Here is a 14,949-nt window from a genome sequence, read left to right on the forward strand (position 1 = left end):
TTACTTCATTCTAGTGTTTTTGTTATTCTTACCTTCGTCTAGTATTCTTGCCCGATCTACTTGTGTACTTACTTTGAACTAGATTGCTTCCACATTTAGTGTTCCTCACTTGTATTAGAGTCTTTCTATTCAAGTGGAATTTGGTATACAAGTTTTATTCTTCGAAAGATTACATTCCATTCCCGAGACCTCCCAGCGGACGTTGGATGTGCCCAGCGGACACTCCCAGCGGACAGTCCGCCAGGCAGCCTCGGGCTGAGATTTTTGTGTGCAGGTTTTAAGCGACGATCGCCTATTCACCCCCCCTCTAGGCGTACTTTCAAGTGGTATCAGAGCGTGGTTCCTCAAATTTGAGTCTAACAACTCGAGGAGATCATGGCCGGAGAAGATTCACACAAGAGTCTTGAGAAGAACAAGGGCAAAGAAGATGAGATACACAAGGAAGACGACAACGCCAAGTTTGATGTATCCGATTGCTCCAAGAAGAGTGGAGATCACAAGAAAAAGAGTAAGAGCAAGAGCAAGAGCAAGAGGATAGTGATTGAGTCATCCTCATCCTCAACATCAAGTAGTGATGAAGGGTCCATCTACATCAAGAGAAGGAAGAAGAAGAAATCGGTTACTTCTAATTACTCTCGCACTCCTTTCAATTATGATAACATGAGTTCCAACAACAATTTTCTTTCCGTTTCTCTTGGAAAACCCCCACACTTTGATGGAACTAACTACTCCCAATGGAGGACTAACATGAGATGGCACTTGTTTTCTCTTCACCCTAATCTTTGGGAGATTGTTTGTGTAGGTATTGAGCAACCGGATAGCGATGATGAAAGTTTTGGACCAACCATGCAACAATTATTCCACCGCAATGCTCAAGCCGCAACCATCCTCCTCTCATCCTTGAGTAGAGAGGAATTTGATAAAGTGGATGGGTTACAAAGTGGCAAGGAGATATGGGATACTCTCAAAGTGGCACATGAAGGCACCAAGACCATTCGGAAAGCAAGAATTGAGATGCTTGAAGGAGAACTTGGGAGGTTTGCCATCTTGGATGATGAAACTCCCCAAGAGATGTACACAAGGCTCAAGAAGATGATCAATCAAGTGAGGAACCTAGGAAGTAAGAAGTGGACCGACCATGAAGTGGTCAAGAGGATGATTAGGGCCTTTTCGGTGAGGAACATAACCTTATGTACCATGATAAGGGAAAACCCTAACTACAAAAGGATGACACCGGAAGAAGTTCTTGGCAAGATCATCAACCATGAGATGATGGAAAGCGAGGCCAAATATGTCAAGAGCTTGTCCAAGGGAACCTCAACCTCAAGAGGACAAGACATTGCCCTCAAGGCAAACAAGAAGGAAAAGAGCAAGAAAGTTGTCCAAGAGTCCCCATCAAGTGACAATGAGAGCGATAGCTCAAGTCTTGATGATGATGACATGGCTCTTCTCATGAAGAACTTCAGCAAATTGATGAGAAATCGCAAATACAAGGGCAACAAGAGGCATGAGAGCTCCAAAAGAAGGACAAAAAGAAATTGCTATAATTGTGGCAAGAGTGGGCATTTCATTGCAAATTGCCCATATGAGAAGAAAGAGGACAAGGAAGAGAAGAGGAAAGACAACAAGGAGAAGAAGTACTTCACCAAGGACAAGAAGTTCTTCAAGAAGAAACAAAGTGGTGAAGCACATCTTGGCAAGGAGTGGGACTCCGATGATGAGAGCTCCGACTCGGATGAAGAAGATGTGGCCACACTCGCTTTTAACAAGACTTCTCTCTTCCCCAACCTCAAGGATGGGAAAAACATCACTCACACTTGTCTTATGGCAAGGGGAGGTAAAAGAAAGGTAAAAGCCATCCCATGCTCTTCTCCTAAATATACTACTAGTGATGATGAAAGTACATCTAGTAGTTCTAATGAAAATGATAATGATATTGATATGATTGCCATGTTCAAGAATCTAGATAAAAATACTATTGCTAAGTTTAACGAACTCATAGAAGAGCTAAATGAGAAGAATGATATCCTTGAGAAACAAGAGAACTTGCTCATTCTTGAAAAGAAGAGAAACCTTGAACTCAAGGAGCTCATAACTAAGCAAGAAGAAAAATGTAAGGCCTTGGACAAGGAACTTGTGGAAAGCAAGGAGACTAACACTAGTCTCAAGAGTGCAAATGTTGCACTTCAAGATGAACTTATTTGCTTAAACAAAAGCCTTGAATTGCAATTTGACACTCTCTTGTCCAATGCCTCAACATCTCAACATGACTCATCAATTAGTCTCTCCATAGCACAATCATGCATTAGATGCAAGGATATTGATGTTGATGCTTGTGCTACTAATGTAAAGTTGATTGAAAGCTTGAAAGTTAAGATAACATCCTTAGAAGGTGAGGCACAACAAAAGAAGAAGGATCTTGAGGAGAAAAAGCTCAAATATGCAAGAGGTGCATACTTGAACTCAAGACGCCCCAACATCAAGGATGGTATTGGTTTTCAACATTTTGAAAAGCATAATGCAAGAATCAAGATCAATGGGCATGAATTCCCTAAGTTTGTAAGGGAAGCAACAAGTGAGAAAATTGCTTCCGGTAATGGGCACCCGAGAGTGCCTGGCGGACAGTCCGCCAGGCCTGGCGGACAGTCCGCCAGGACCCAGCGGACGGTCCGCCAGGAACCCTCGGGTGGCAGAATTTCAGCCTTTCGCCCCACTTCTTCCAATGCATCAAAGCTTCCTACTAATCATTTCTATGACTTTAATGCATCTTATGTGATTATGAGAAACAAGTTTGGAAGAGTGTTTGCTAAATATGTTGGGCCACACCACAAGAGTCCAAAGACTTGTGTGTGGGTGCCCAAATCACTTGTGACTAATGTAAGAGGACCCAAGCAAGTTTGGGTACCTAAAAACAAAGTCTAAATCTGTTTTGCAGGGCTATGCCTCCGGTGGATCAAAGTGGATCATTGATAGTGGATGCACTAACCACATGACCGGAGAAAGAAGCATGTTTTCAACTTATGAAGAGAACGACGACCCTACCGACTTAATCTCTTTTGGTGACAATAGCCAAGGAAGAGTATTGGGTTTCGGTAACATTGCTATATCTTCCGAGCACTTCATTTCAAAAGTTTTTCTTGTTGAAACCCTAGATTACAACTTGCTATCCGTGTCGCAACTTTGTAACATGGGTTACAATTGTATGTTTACCGATGAAGGAGTGACCGTCTATAGGAGAAGTGATGGCTCGGTTGCGTTTAAGGGTGTATTAAAGGGAAAGCTTTATATAGTGGACTTCACTAAAGATAAAGCTCAACTTGATACATGCTTAATTGCAAAATCCAACATGGGTTGGTTGTGGCATCGCCGCCTAGCCCATGTTGGTATGAGAAATCTTCACAAGCTCCTAAAAGGTGGTCATGTCCTAGGACTAACAAATGTTGTATTTGAGAAAGATAGGCCTTGTGGAGCATGTCAAGCAGGAAAGCAATTTGGATCTAGCCATCCCACCAAGAACATCATGACAACAAGTAGACCATTGGAACTACTTCATATGGATTTGTTTGGTCCTATTGCCTACATAAGCATCGGCGGTAACAAATATGGCTTAGTCATTGTTGATGATTATACACGTTTCACTTGGGTATTCTTTTTGCATGATAAAAGTGAAACTCAAGGGGTTCTCAAGAAATTCTTAAGGAGAGCTCAAAACGAGTTCAACTTAAGGATCAAGAAGATTAGAAGCGACAACGGGAGTGAGTTCAAGAACACTCAAGTAGATAACTACCTGGATGAAGAAGGAATCAAGCATGAGTTCTCCGCTCCCTATGCACCTCAACAAAATGGGGTGGCGGAGAGGAAGAACCGCACGCTCATTGAGATGGCAAGAACAATGCTTGATGAGTACAAGACTTCCGACCGGTTTTGGGCGGAAGCGGTCAATACCGCTTGTCATGCCATCAACCGACTATATCTTCATCGTCTACTAAAGAAAACTTCCTATGAGCTTCTCACCGGTAACAAACCCAATGTTTCATATTTTAGAGTTTTTGGGAGCAAATGTTATATTCTCAACAAGAAAGCTAAGAACTCTAAGTTTGCTCCTAAAGCTATGGAAGGTTTTTTACTTGGTTATGATTCAAACTCACGTGCATATCGAGTATTCAACAAAATCTCCGGATGTGTTGAAATCTCATGTGATGTGGTGTTTGATGAGACTAATGGCTCTCAAGGAGAGCAAGTTGATCTTGATGAACTAGATGATGAAGAAGCTCCAATTGAAGCTTTAAGGAACATGTCAATTGGAGATGTACGTCCTCAAGAATCAAGCAATGACCAAGGTCAACAATCTTCAACCAAGGCATCCCCTCCAACTCAAGATGATGATCATCAAGGAGATGGCAGTGATCAAGGGGGAAGTGTTGAACAAGATGAAGAAGAGAGAGATGATGAACAAGAGAAGTCAAGAAATCAAGTGCCACATCCTAGAGTGCACCAAAGTGTTCAACGAGATCACCCCGTGGACAACATTCTTGGTGACATTGCAAAGGGAGTAACTACTCGTTCTCGTGTTGCTACTTTTTGTGAACATTACTCCTTTGTTTCTTTTCTTGAACCTCTTAAGGTGGAAGATGCTCTACAAGATGCGGATTGGGTAATGGCCATGCAAGAGGAACTCAACAACTTTAAAAGAAATGAAGTGTGGTCATTGGTGGAGCGACCCAAGCAAAATGTTGTTGGAACCAAATGGGTGTTCCGCAACAAACAAGATGAAAATGGTGTGGTGACAAGAAATAAAGCACGACTTGTGGCAAAAGGTTACTCACAAGTTGAAGGTTTGGATTTTGACCAAACTTTTGCTCCCGTAGCTAGGCTTGAGTCAATTCGTATTCTTGTTGCCTATGCTACTCACCATAATTTTAAGCTCTATCAAATGGATGTCAAAAGTGCATTCTTGAATGGTCCAATCAAGGAAGAGGTATATGTAGAGCAACCACCGGGATTTGAGGAAGAAGCGTATCCTAACCATGTTTACAAACTCCATAAGGCGCTCTATGGGCTTAAGCAAGCTCCTAGAGCATGGTATGAATGCCTTAGGGATTTTCTCATTGAAAATGGTTTTAAAATTGGTAAAGCCGACTCTACCTTATTCACTAGAAAAGTTGGTAATGATTTATTTGTTTGTCAAATATATGTTGATGACATTATATTTGGTTCCACTAACAAAGGTTGTTGTGATGAGTTTAGTCAAACAATGGTCAAGCGATTTGAGATGTCTATGATGGGAGAGTTGAACTTCTTCCTAGGATTTCAAGTCAAGCAACTCAAGGAAGGGACATTCCTATGCCAAACCAAGTACACTCATGACATACTCAAGAAGTTTAACATGGAAAACGCAAAGCCAATCAAGACCCCCATGGGGACAAACGGGCATCTTGATCTTGATATTGGAGGTAAATCCGTGGATCAAAAGGTATATCGATCCATGATTGGCTCACTACTTTACCTTTGTGCATCTAGGCCCGATATTATGCTTAGTGTTTGTTTATGTGCAAGATTTCAATCAAATCCTAAGGAATGCCATTTGAGAGCTGTTAAAAGAATCATGAGATATTTAGTTCATACATCTCACCTAGGTCTTTGGTATCCAAAAGGTTCAAATTTCAAACTAGTTGGCTATTCCGATGCGGATTATGCCGGATGCAAAATTGATAGGAAAAGCACATCCGGGACTTGCCAATTTTTGGGTAAATCCCTTGTATCATGGGCATCTAAGAAACAAAATTCCGTTGCTCTTTCCACAGCCGAAGCGGAGTATGTTGCAGCCGCACATTGTTGTGCTCAACTTTTGTGGATGCGACAAACTCTAAAGGATTACGGTTACACCTTGAATCGTATTCCACTCCTATGTGACAATGAGAGTGCCATTAAAATAGCCGAAAATCCTTGTGAGCATTCTAGAACCAAACACATAGATATCCGGCATCATTTCTTGAGAGATCACAATCTTAAAGGAGACATAGAGATCTCTCATGTGAGAACAAACGACCAAGTTGCCGATATCTTCACCAAACCCTTAGATGAGAAAAGATTCTGTGCATTAAGGAATGAGTTAAACATCATTGATTCTAGAAATTTGGAATGAAATGTTGCACACTTGCTTGTCCAATGGTAATCCGTTTAATGACAAAATGATTTTCAAAGTATTGTATGCTTTGTTTGTGAAAACATTGGATTCTCTTGATCGTTTGAATCGAATTGGTTAACATGGTCATTTTTATATGAAGTTCTCTTGAAAAAAAAACCATGTATTATATCCCAAATATTCTATATCATATACATCCAATATTATCTCTAAGTTATTTGAATATTTGGATAGATTAAGTGAGAGCGGAGAGTCTGCTGGCTGAGAGCTCCTGGCGGACAGTCCGCCAGGCCTGGCGGACTGTCCGCCAGGAGGGCTCGGGGTCAGCTAGCAGAGCAGGCCATCCTCTTATCTCTGATGCATTTTCTTGTGGCCCCACTGCCTCATGTCCGTGGGTGTGAGTCCAAAAGGTCCTTCTCCCTCTTTGTGGCTGCTCATTCACTCCCCTCTCTCATACACACAAACACAACACTCTCTCCTCTTTCTCACTCACTCTCTCCTCCTCCCAACGGACACCACCTCCATTGTCCGTGGAACCAAAGCTTCCACCCATCCACGGCAAGGGAAGCCTCTCTTCGTGCAACAAGGACCTTCCTCCTTTGGTTTTTTCATCCATTGGAATCTCTCTCACGTTCAACCTAGGGCAAGAACAAGGTATTTGCAATCTTCGATCGATCTCTCTACTCGATGCATATCTTGAGGAATGCTTTTAGCTATGAATTCCTGCTAGGTAGAGCATGCTACTCCTTGAAAATCTTGAAGAATGGATGGCTAGGTTTCAAGTTCACTTGTTCATGCTCATTTCATACCTAAAACTTTGATTTAACCCGATCTCCAAATCTATCCATCCAAAGTTGCTCAAAATTTATTTCTAGCCTTCCATTATCATCTAGAACATGCCTACAAAGTTTGAGCCTCAACAAACTAATCCTTAACATCGCGTGATTTCGCGGGAAGTTCAAAACCGAACCCTCCTGGCGGACAGTCCGCCAGGCCTGGCGGACTGTCCGCCAGGAAGGGTCTGTTCTGTATCTTCCCGCCTACTCCCGTGTTTGTTAACATTCATTCTTTCATTTCTTCTAATCATGCACTATACTTCCTATACATGTTCAGATGGTGCATGAGAGGCGGACCAAATTCATGCATGATCCCGCTTCCGACTCTAATTCGGATGAGATTGAAGAAGTGGAAGTCATTCCTCCACCTAAACGCAAAAGGAAGCCAACACCCAAAATTCCAATGAGTCGAGCTGGCCAAATGGGTGGTTCTAGCCATGCGGCACCCAGGCGTAGTCACCAAAGGGCTGCTCAACCACAAGATGTGCCTCAAGAGTCAGTTCCTAACCTTGATGATTACCCTCCACTCCAACCCTACCGGAAGTACATCATGCACAGACCGGAGTACATTAGGGTCAACGTCGGTGATGTTGGAGTAAGGCGAATTGATTACACCACAAAGCAAGGAGGTGCTGTCTTCAAAGAGAGAAGGGAAAATCCTTATGAGTATGAGAAGTACATCCCGGATAGGAGATTTTGGAGCAAATTTCAAGCTGATTGGTACATATCCGTCTTCATTGAGAAAAAGAATGCTATCACAGTCTCCAAGTACATCAATTGGGTTGAAATGGGTGAGAAAAATAATCCAACCTTTGACTTGGTCATAAGAGAATGTGAGAAGAAATGCCTCTATGAATTCTTGGCCCTCAATCAAAATTGGAACAATGAGCTAGTTGCTCAATTTTGCTCCACTGCTTGGTTTGAAGGTGAGGGCAAGAATTCTTTTATTCACTTCAATATTCAAGGGCGTGCCTTCTGGGTTTCATACAAGCAATTTGCCACTATCCTCAAGCTTGATGACACTCTAGATGAGATGGAGATTCACGATGAAATCAATCCAACAGATGAAGCTCTTATGACTCTCTATCGGGATGAGGATCCGGATTTAGCGACGACTCATGGACTTCGTCCATATATGGAGATCATGAACCGGATATTCCGGGAGACATTGACTCCCAAGAGGGGTGATCGCACCAAGATTCATGGTACGGTCAAGTTGCTTCTTTTAGCTATGGACTTCGATCACCCGCCCTTTAGTGTCTTTCACTTTTTCTGGACGGAGTTGAGATACATGCTCCATCATGGCAGTAATCCCGTTATCTATGCTCCATATATTCAAAGAATGATAAATGCCGTGACGGGAATGGAGTTTGGATACGACACTGTTCATGCACCATATTGTCCACAGCCTCCCAAGGAGCAAGAGTTCCCACCAGAAGGCGAGTCTCCTCCATCAGCTCATTCTCCACCCCAGCCCACTATGGATATGCCCTCCACTTCAGCGATGCCTTCCTCCTCTAGGACTCGTCCTCGCAGGAAAGGCAATGCCTTTATTTCTGGCTTGAAGGCTCTCTTCAAGGTATGCCGCAACACCAATGATGTAGTTCGCGCTCATGCTCGGGCAAATCAGCAGAGCATCAACAGGATTGAGCGCCACCTTGGCATTGAGGAGACGGATTGGCCTGCATTCCCACCTTCTCCTCCTAGGGACTTTCCGGCTGAATGGGAGCATTATGATGTTGATGATGATGACGATGATGAGTGATTGCTGCTCCTAGCTTCCATTAGTCTTTTCTCTTTTTGGTGCTTGATGCCAAAGGGGGAGAAAAGATTGTATCTTAGAGTGTTCTTAGAGTCACGGTGAGCTTGAGTGCCGTTAAAAACTTATTTGGATGTATGTGAGACTATGTGTTTATTGTTTATCTAGTATTTGAACTAAGTTGGTTTGTAATAACTTATTTATGGATGATGCTATGCTATGATTGTGAACTCATTGCTTAATCTTGTTTATCTAATCTTGGTTATATTGGTTCATGAATATCTTGTGGATGCAAGGATTAAGGGGGAGCTCTTCACATATATATTTCTTCAAGCTCTATTGAATTTATTGTTTTTATTGGTTCATTTGGGTTGTCATCAATCACCAAAAAGGGGGAGATTGAAAGTGCATCTAGGCCTAATGACCTATTTTGGTGATTAATAACAACCTAAATGAGTAACTAATGCTTCAATTGAGTATAATCAGCAGGGGTCAAAGAAACCAAAAAGGAGAAAAGAAAAAGGAGTGAATCTTGACGACTATTCAAAGTTGGAGAATGGTACCGGATCAAGAAAAGAGTTGCAAGTGGAGAAATTTATTTGTTTTATGTTTTCTTGAGTTTAGGTATACCGTACTATCAAGGGGGATGTGGAAAGTGTGTGGAAGATCACCAATAAATCAAATCCGGAGAGTAAGCCTTGTAGAAATTTATGCAAATCCGAGAGCTCCTGGCGGACAGTCCGCCAGTCCTGGCGGACAGTCCGCCAGGGCGCTTAATCTGCCTAAACCCGAGAGCTCCTGGCGGACAGTCCGCCAGGCCTGGCGGACAGTCCGCCAGGTCACTGGAGTGAGACCATATAAATACCCCACGACCCCCATTCGAGAAGAACACTTGCCTAACCTGTGAAACTGAGTCTCAAGCACATTCTAAGCACTCCAAAGCTTCCCAAAGTGAAACCCTAGCTTCCCAACTCCAAATCTTTGGCCTAGGGTTTGATTTGAGCAAGATCCAAGCAAGATTCAAGCTTTCCCCAAGAGATTCACCTCTCTTGGGCATCTCTTGGCATTCTCCAACACTTTCCACATCTATTACTCTTGGAGCTTGGCTCCTAGACGGTTAGAGGTGCTCAAGAACAACCAACTCGTGGTGTGGTTGGATTGAGAAGTTTGTATTACCCTTGTTGCTAGTGAAAAGCTCAAGTTTGACCTTTGTGGTTGCTTGAGAGAGGAAAGGGTTGAGAGGAACCCGGTCCTTCGTGGACTCCTCAACGGGGACGTAGAATCTTTGAGTGGATTCGAACCTCGGGTGAAAATCTTGTGTCTCTTGTGCTTGATTATCTTACTTCATTCTAGTGTTTTTGTTATTCTTACCTTCGTCTAGTATTCTTGCCCGATCTACTTGTGTACTTACTTTGAACTAGATTGCTTCCACATTTAGTGTTCCTCACTTGTATTAGAGTCTTTCTATTCAAGTGGAATTTGGTATACAAGTTTTATTCTTCGAAAGATTACATTCCATTCCCGAGACCTCCCAGCGGACGTTGGATGTGCCCAGCGGACACTCCCAGCGGACAGTCCGCCAGGCAGCCTCGGGCTAAGATTTTTGTGTGCAGGTTTTAAGCGACGATCGCCTATTCACCCCCCCTCTAGGCGTACTTTCACGAGTACGAAAAGTAGATTGCGATAAAAGTCGGGCTTTGTTTTATGTTGGAGTGTACAAAACTTTTTTAGACCACGCATGGTCTCTATTTATATCCTAGGATACACACTCCTTGTCGATCACGACAAACACAAAACTTGACGCTAAAGAAATAAATTTCCTAAATAATCTTATGAACCCATGCAAGAGTCGGACTCGACACAAAATCCTAATTGACTACAAAATGCCTCCGGCCCAATCCGGCCCAATCGGCAGTAATGTTCAATCGGCAATCGGCCGAAACCTCTTGTATAAAATTGGCCAAGCCTCCAATCAGCAACTTCATCGACCGGTTCCCATTTATCTCCTTTTAGTCATCTGAATCGGCCGATTTTCCTCCTTCACTCCACAAAGGCCCTCCTACTTCTTTCTGACGCTAAACTTGACACATGCTAAAAAAGGTGTCAACAGAGACTTTTGCGTGGCCGGCTCTACAAAGAGGATTTCACGTAGGGTCAACTTCTGCACACGCTTGGTGGGGAATCCGCCGTCTCCATCGAAGATGATGTTGACGATGTTCTTCGGGTCCTGGAAATCTTGAGCCCCCCGACTTGTCACCCTCATTGTCGTCCTCCTAGTCCTTTCGCTTTCCAGCTTGAGGGAGGGGTGGTGTATTGGGCATTGTTTGTGCAAGACTCTCGAATTGTGTGTCGTTGTTCTCCGACTTATTGCCACGCGGATTGCGCTCAACAGCCACGACTTCTTGGTCTGGCTTGAGCTTTCGGATGTTCCCCAAGTGGTTCTGCTGGCTCTTGTCGAAGTGGTCGTTGCCATTGCCTTGCTTGTCGTGGTTGCGCTTGGGGAAGCGGTCGTTCTCCTCGTCCTCCAAGTCAGCCCACCGTGCCATCATGTCACGGAGCTCTACTGCAGTAGTCGGGTGATTGCGTCCGAAGTCGTGGTACGTGTGCTTCAAGAAAAGCCCATTCTGGAAGCAGCGGATGACGTCTTCGTCGGTGATGTTGGCGATGGTGGCGCACGTCTCGAAGAAATGCTAGGTGTAAGACCTTAGGGTCTCGTTCATCTTTTGCTTCACCTGGGATAGATCGTGGTGAGTGCCCGCTCTGATCATGAATCCTTGGAAGTTGTCGATGAAGGCCCGCTTGAGGTCCTCCCATGAGTCGATGGAGTTTGGCTTGAGCCTTTCAAGCCAAGTGTGGGATACGGACTCCAGAGCTACCGGGAAGTAGAGAGCTTTGGTGGAGTTGGATCCCCCTGAAACTTCAATAGCAACAGAGTAGCATCAAATCCACTTGTTTGAACTCCTTTGGATAGGATTTGTAGATGATGTTGGAGGTGAAGGTGGGGAAGCAGTCGCTGTTGTCATCATCGTGGAACCTGTCGGTACGGTCCCTTTCCTTGCTTCGATTATACGCCGTGCGTCCCGACCGTCATTGATCTTCTACCTGAGGTCAATCGTGGGAGCGGTGTAGACTAACCTCGAGTGGAGCTTGGCCTTGAGGCCTTGCACCACGCTGGTTGCGAGGTTGGCGAGTAGATTGTTGTACTTCCTGTTCATCGTTGCCACGCACGGACGGGTGGCCCTAATTGCGCCGGCGGCTGTCGTTCCTCCAGTTCCCGGGGCCTCCTTCAAGGGTGCGACTGATCAGCGCGGTTTCGCCATGGCGCTCAGACCTCGAGGGCAGATTCCGGAAGACACTGGATGTTGCCCATTGAGTTGTACGAGCATGCGCTGGGTCAGATACTGCAGCTGTTGTATCTCAGGGTTGGGTGGTAGTTGTTAAACTAGTAGGGCTGCTTCTACGATGGCGCCAATCGGCATACGGTACTCCTGATCCGCGACTATTGTAAAAGTATTGTTGAGATACCTTTGGTACATTGGGTCGCGTGCGCGATTCTCCCCATTCCGTCTGCGCTGGGCGCGCTTGGCGTTCTTCACGCACCAGATCCTTCAGTGCTCCTCGTTCTCATCCTAGGGGGCGTCAGCTGTGGGCTCGTCGGCAGAGACGTTCGCATGTTGCTCGTTGTCGTACTCGGAGCCTATCTCGTTGTCCTTCACATTACGAAGGGAGGCCATGTAGACTTGATGATCCGGCGAGTTGTTAGCTGTAGGGCTGTACTCGAGTAGCTCTCTGCTACTATCTCCCTCTTCTGCGATTGGTGAGAGAGGTTTGCCCTCCTGGAAGGGCAGCTCATGCGTGAAGGCCACAAGGTGGGACTCGTAATCGAGTAGTTCGGAGGGCTCAAAACTATTCCAGTACACGAAACGGACTTGCAGCGTTGATGTTATGGTTAAACCCAGATGGCTGCCAAAAATGATTCCGTGTGGCCATCAAGTTGCGAGTGGTTTTCAAGAGTGGAGGTCGCCCGATGGGCGGTGGCTCCATCAGCTCCGAGTTCTCCTCGGGGCTGGCTTGAAGGTGTAGTACTGAACGGCAAGTACTATTCGTTGGAGTCCGAGTAGTTGTCGAAAACGGAGGCCCCCGGGCAAGCGGTGGCTCCCACGTTCTTTAGCTTGAGCAGCAAATCTAAGTACTCCTCCAATTTGGAGAGGAACTTCGATTGTATGGTCCCCTCAGATCGGTTTGAGTCCAATCCGACTAGTTCTGGAGCATCACGAGTGGAAGTCGTGTCGAAAACGGACATCTTTTCGATCTGCAAGGCCAGATCGGGAAGTAACAACTCATCGAGGTTGTCGATGAACTCATCGAGATCGCTGTTTCGAGTCGATGAAGAGGCCTCCGGCTCTCTAGAGTTGGCTAGGTGGGTGTTGAAGCCACCCAAACCGTTAGCGATGCAGATACAGGAGCTGAAGATGAAAGTTGTGCCCCCATCGAGCACAACGCTGGTGAAGTTGAAGGATGCCATCGAATTCTCCGGTGGATGCTCGATGAACACCCCTACCTAGCGCGTCAGCAGTCGGTGTTTTACCGCCACACCCACCGAGGGATACCCCGAGATGATGAGTTTGCAGGTAGGGTGTCGCTGAGGTCAGGAACTCGAATGTGTAAGTAACACAAGATTTAGACGGGTTTGGGCCGCCGAGAGCGTAATACCTTACGTCCTATGTGGTTTGTATTGCTTGAGATGGTGATCGGGTGATCTCCTCCGTTTGGAAGGGGTCCCTATCCGCCCTTATATAGTCCGAGGGATAGATTTACATGGAAGTCCTAGTCGGGTACAAGCCTACGCGAGTACTTCTCGGGCATTTCCCTACCGTGTCCGACTAGTTTCAATAGTTTATTAATAGTCTTGCTGCACTATGAGTAGTTACAACTAATGTAGGCGTGGGTGGTATCCCATCCCGTATCCTAGGAAAATACGCCACGTGCATAATTTCGTGCACTTGAATCTGACAATATTCCGTTCCGTTTCCGGTTACCTCTATCTTGTATTCCGTCCCATTTTCGGATGTTTCCGTCCTGTTTCCGTTTAGCTGAAATATAGAAATACTGACTGATGAAAACGAGATTTTTTCCATCGGTATTCATCCTTAAGCCCAAGTCGTGAGGACACCCTACCCGTGCCGTGCTAGTCCGTGCCGGGTCCCAGCTGGGATCGGTGCCACGCGCCGCCGCGTTGATTAGTTGGCGGCCACTGGATTCGACAGTCCTGCGTGCCTGCCATGACCAACGGGCCATGGTCGATGGTCGGATGGTCCTCACCGGCGGCGCCCGCAGTCGCAGGCCGGACAGGACAGCGTTGGCCGCCTGTCGCTGCCGGCTCTGTACCGTGCCTGACTCCAGTGGCCCCCCATCTCTCTCCCTCGTCCGGTCGTCCCGCGACACTCACGTGTCCCTGCCTGAACCCTGCAAGTACCATCTCAAAGAAAACTTCGCGAGAGCAGTTTACGCGCTTGGTTTATGGCCGAATTTTCAGATTCGGCGAGCTGAAAACCGTGCGTGAGACTTTGGGTTACCTCCCACGGATTCTGGTTTTCTGAATGATAAAAGGGTATTTGGAGTATTTGAATTCATAGATTAATTTTTAGTCTGAGTCACATCGAACATTTGGATATTAATTATAGAATTAAACATAAACTAACTGTAAAATTAATTGTATAAATGAAGACTGATTAGAGGGACTAATTTTTAGGCAGTTAGCTTACTTTTGTTTCACGCTCGTCAACCGCCCGTCTTTAACTTTTCAGCAAACCCTTCGCCTGTGTTTGTCAATGATTGCCTGGTTCGTTCAGCCCTTTTTTGACCTTGGTTGCTGCAGGAGCAATCCAGAGAAAAGAGAAAAATAGAAAAGCTTGTGTAGCGCCCCTGATTGCCATTGCAGGTCTATAACTACAAGCCATCATACCACTGACGTCTTTTCAGTGGGAACAGAGAAGAGGATAGACAACGACAGGCACTACATGATTCTTGGAGTGTTGTTTAGCCACTACATGATTCTTGAAGTAGTGTTTAGCCACCCACAACGCCCAACACTTGCGAGGACGCATGATGCTCCCGACCACTCCCCGCTGTTTGGTGCCGGCCGCTAAAGCGCCACCAGCAATGCAATGGGGAAAGGCTGAATGCTTAAAAACAAGCGTCAGGGAACA

Source organism: Panicum hallii, chromosome 9, assembly GCF_002211085.1.
Source record: "Panicum hallii strain FIL2 chromosome 9, PHallii_v3.1, whole genome shotgun sequence".
Classification (NCBI taxonomy): Eukaryota; Viridiplantae; Streptophyta; class Magnoliopsida; order Poales; family Poaceae; genus Panicum; species Panicum hallii.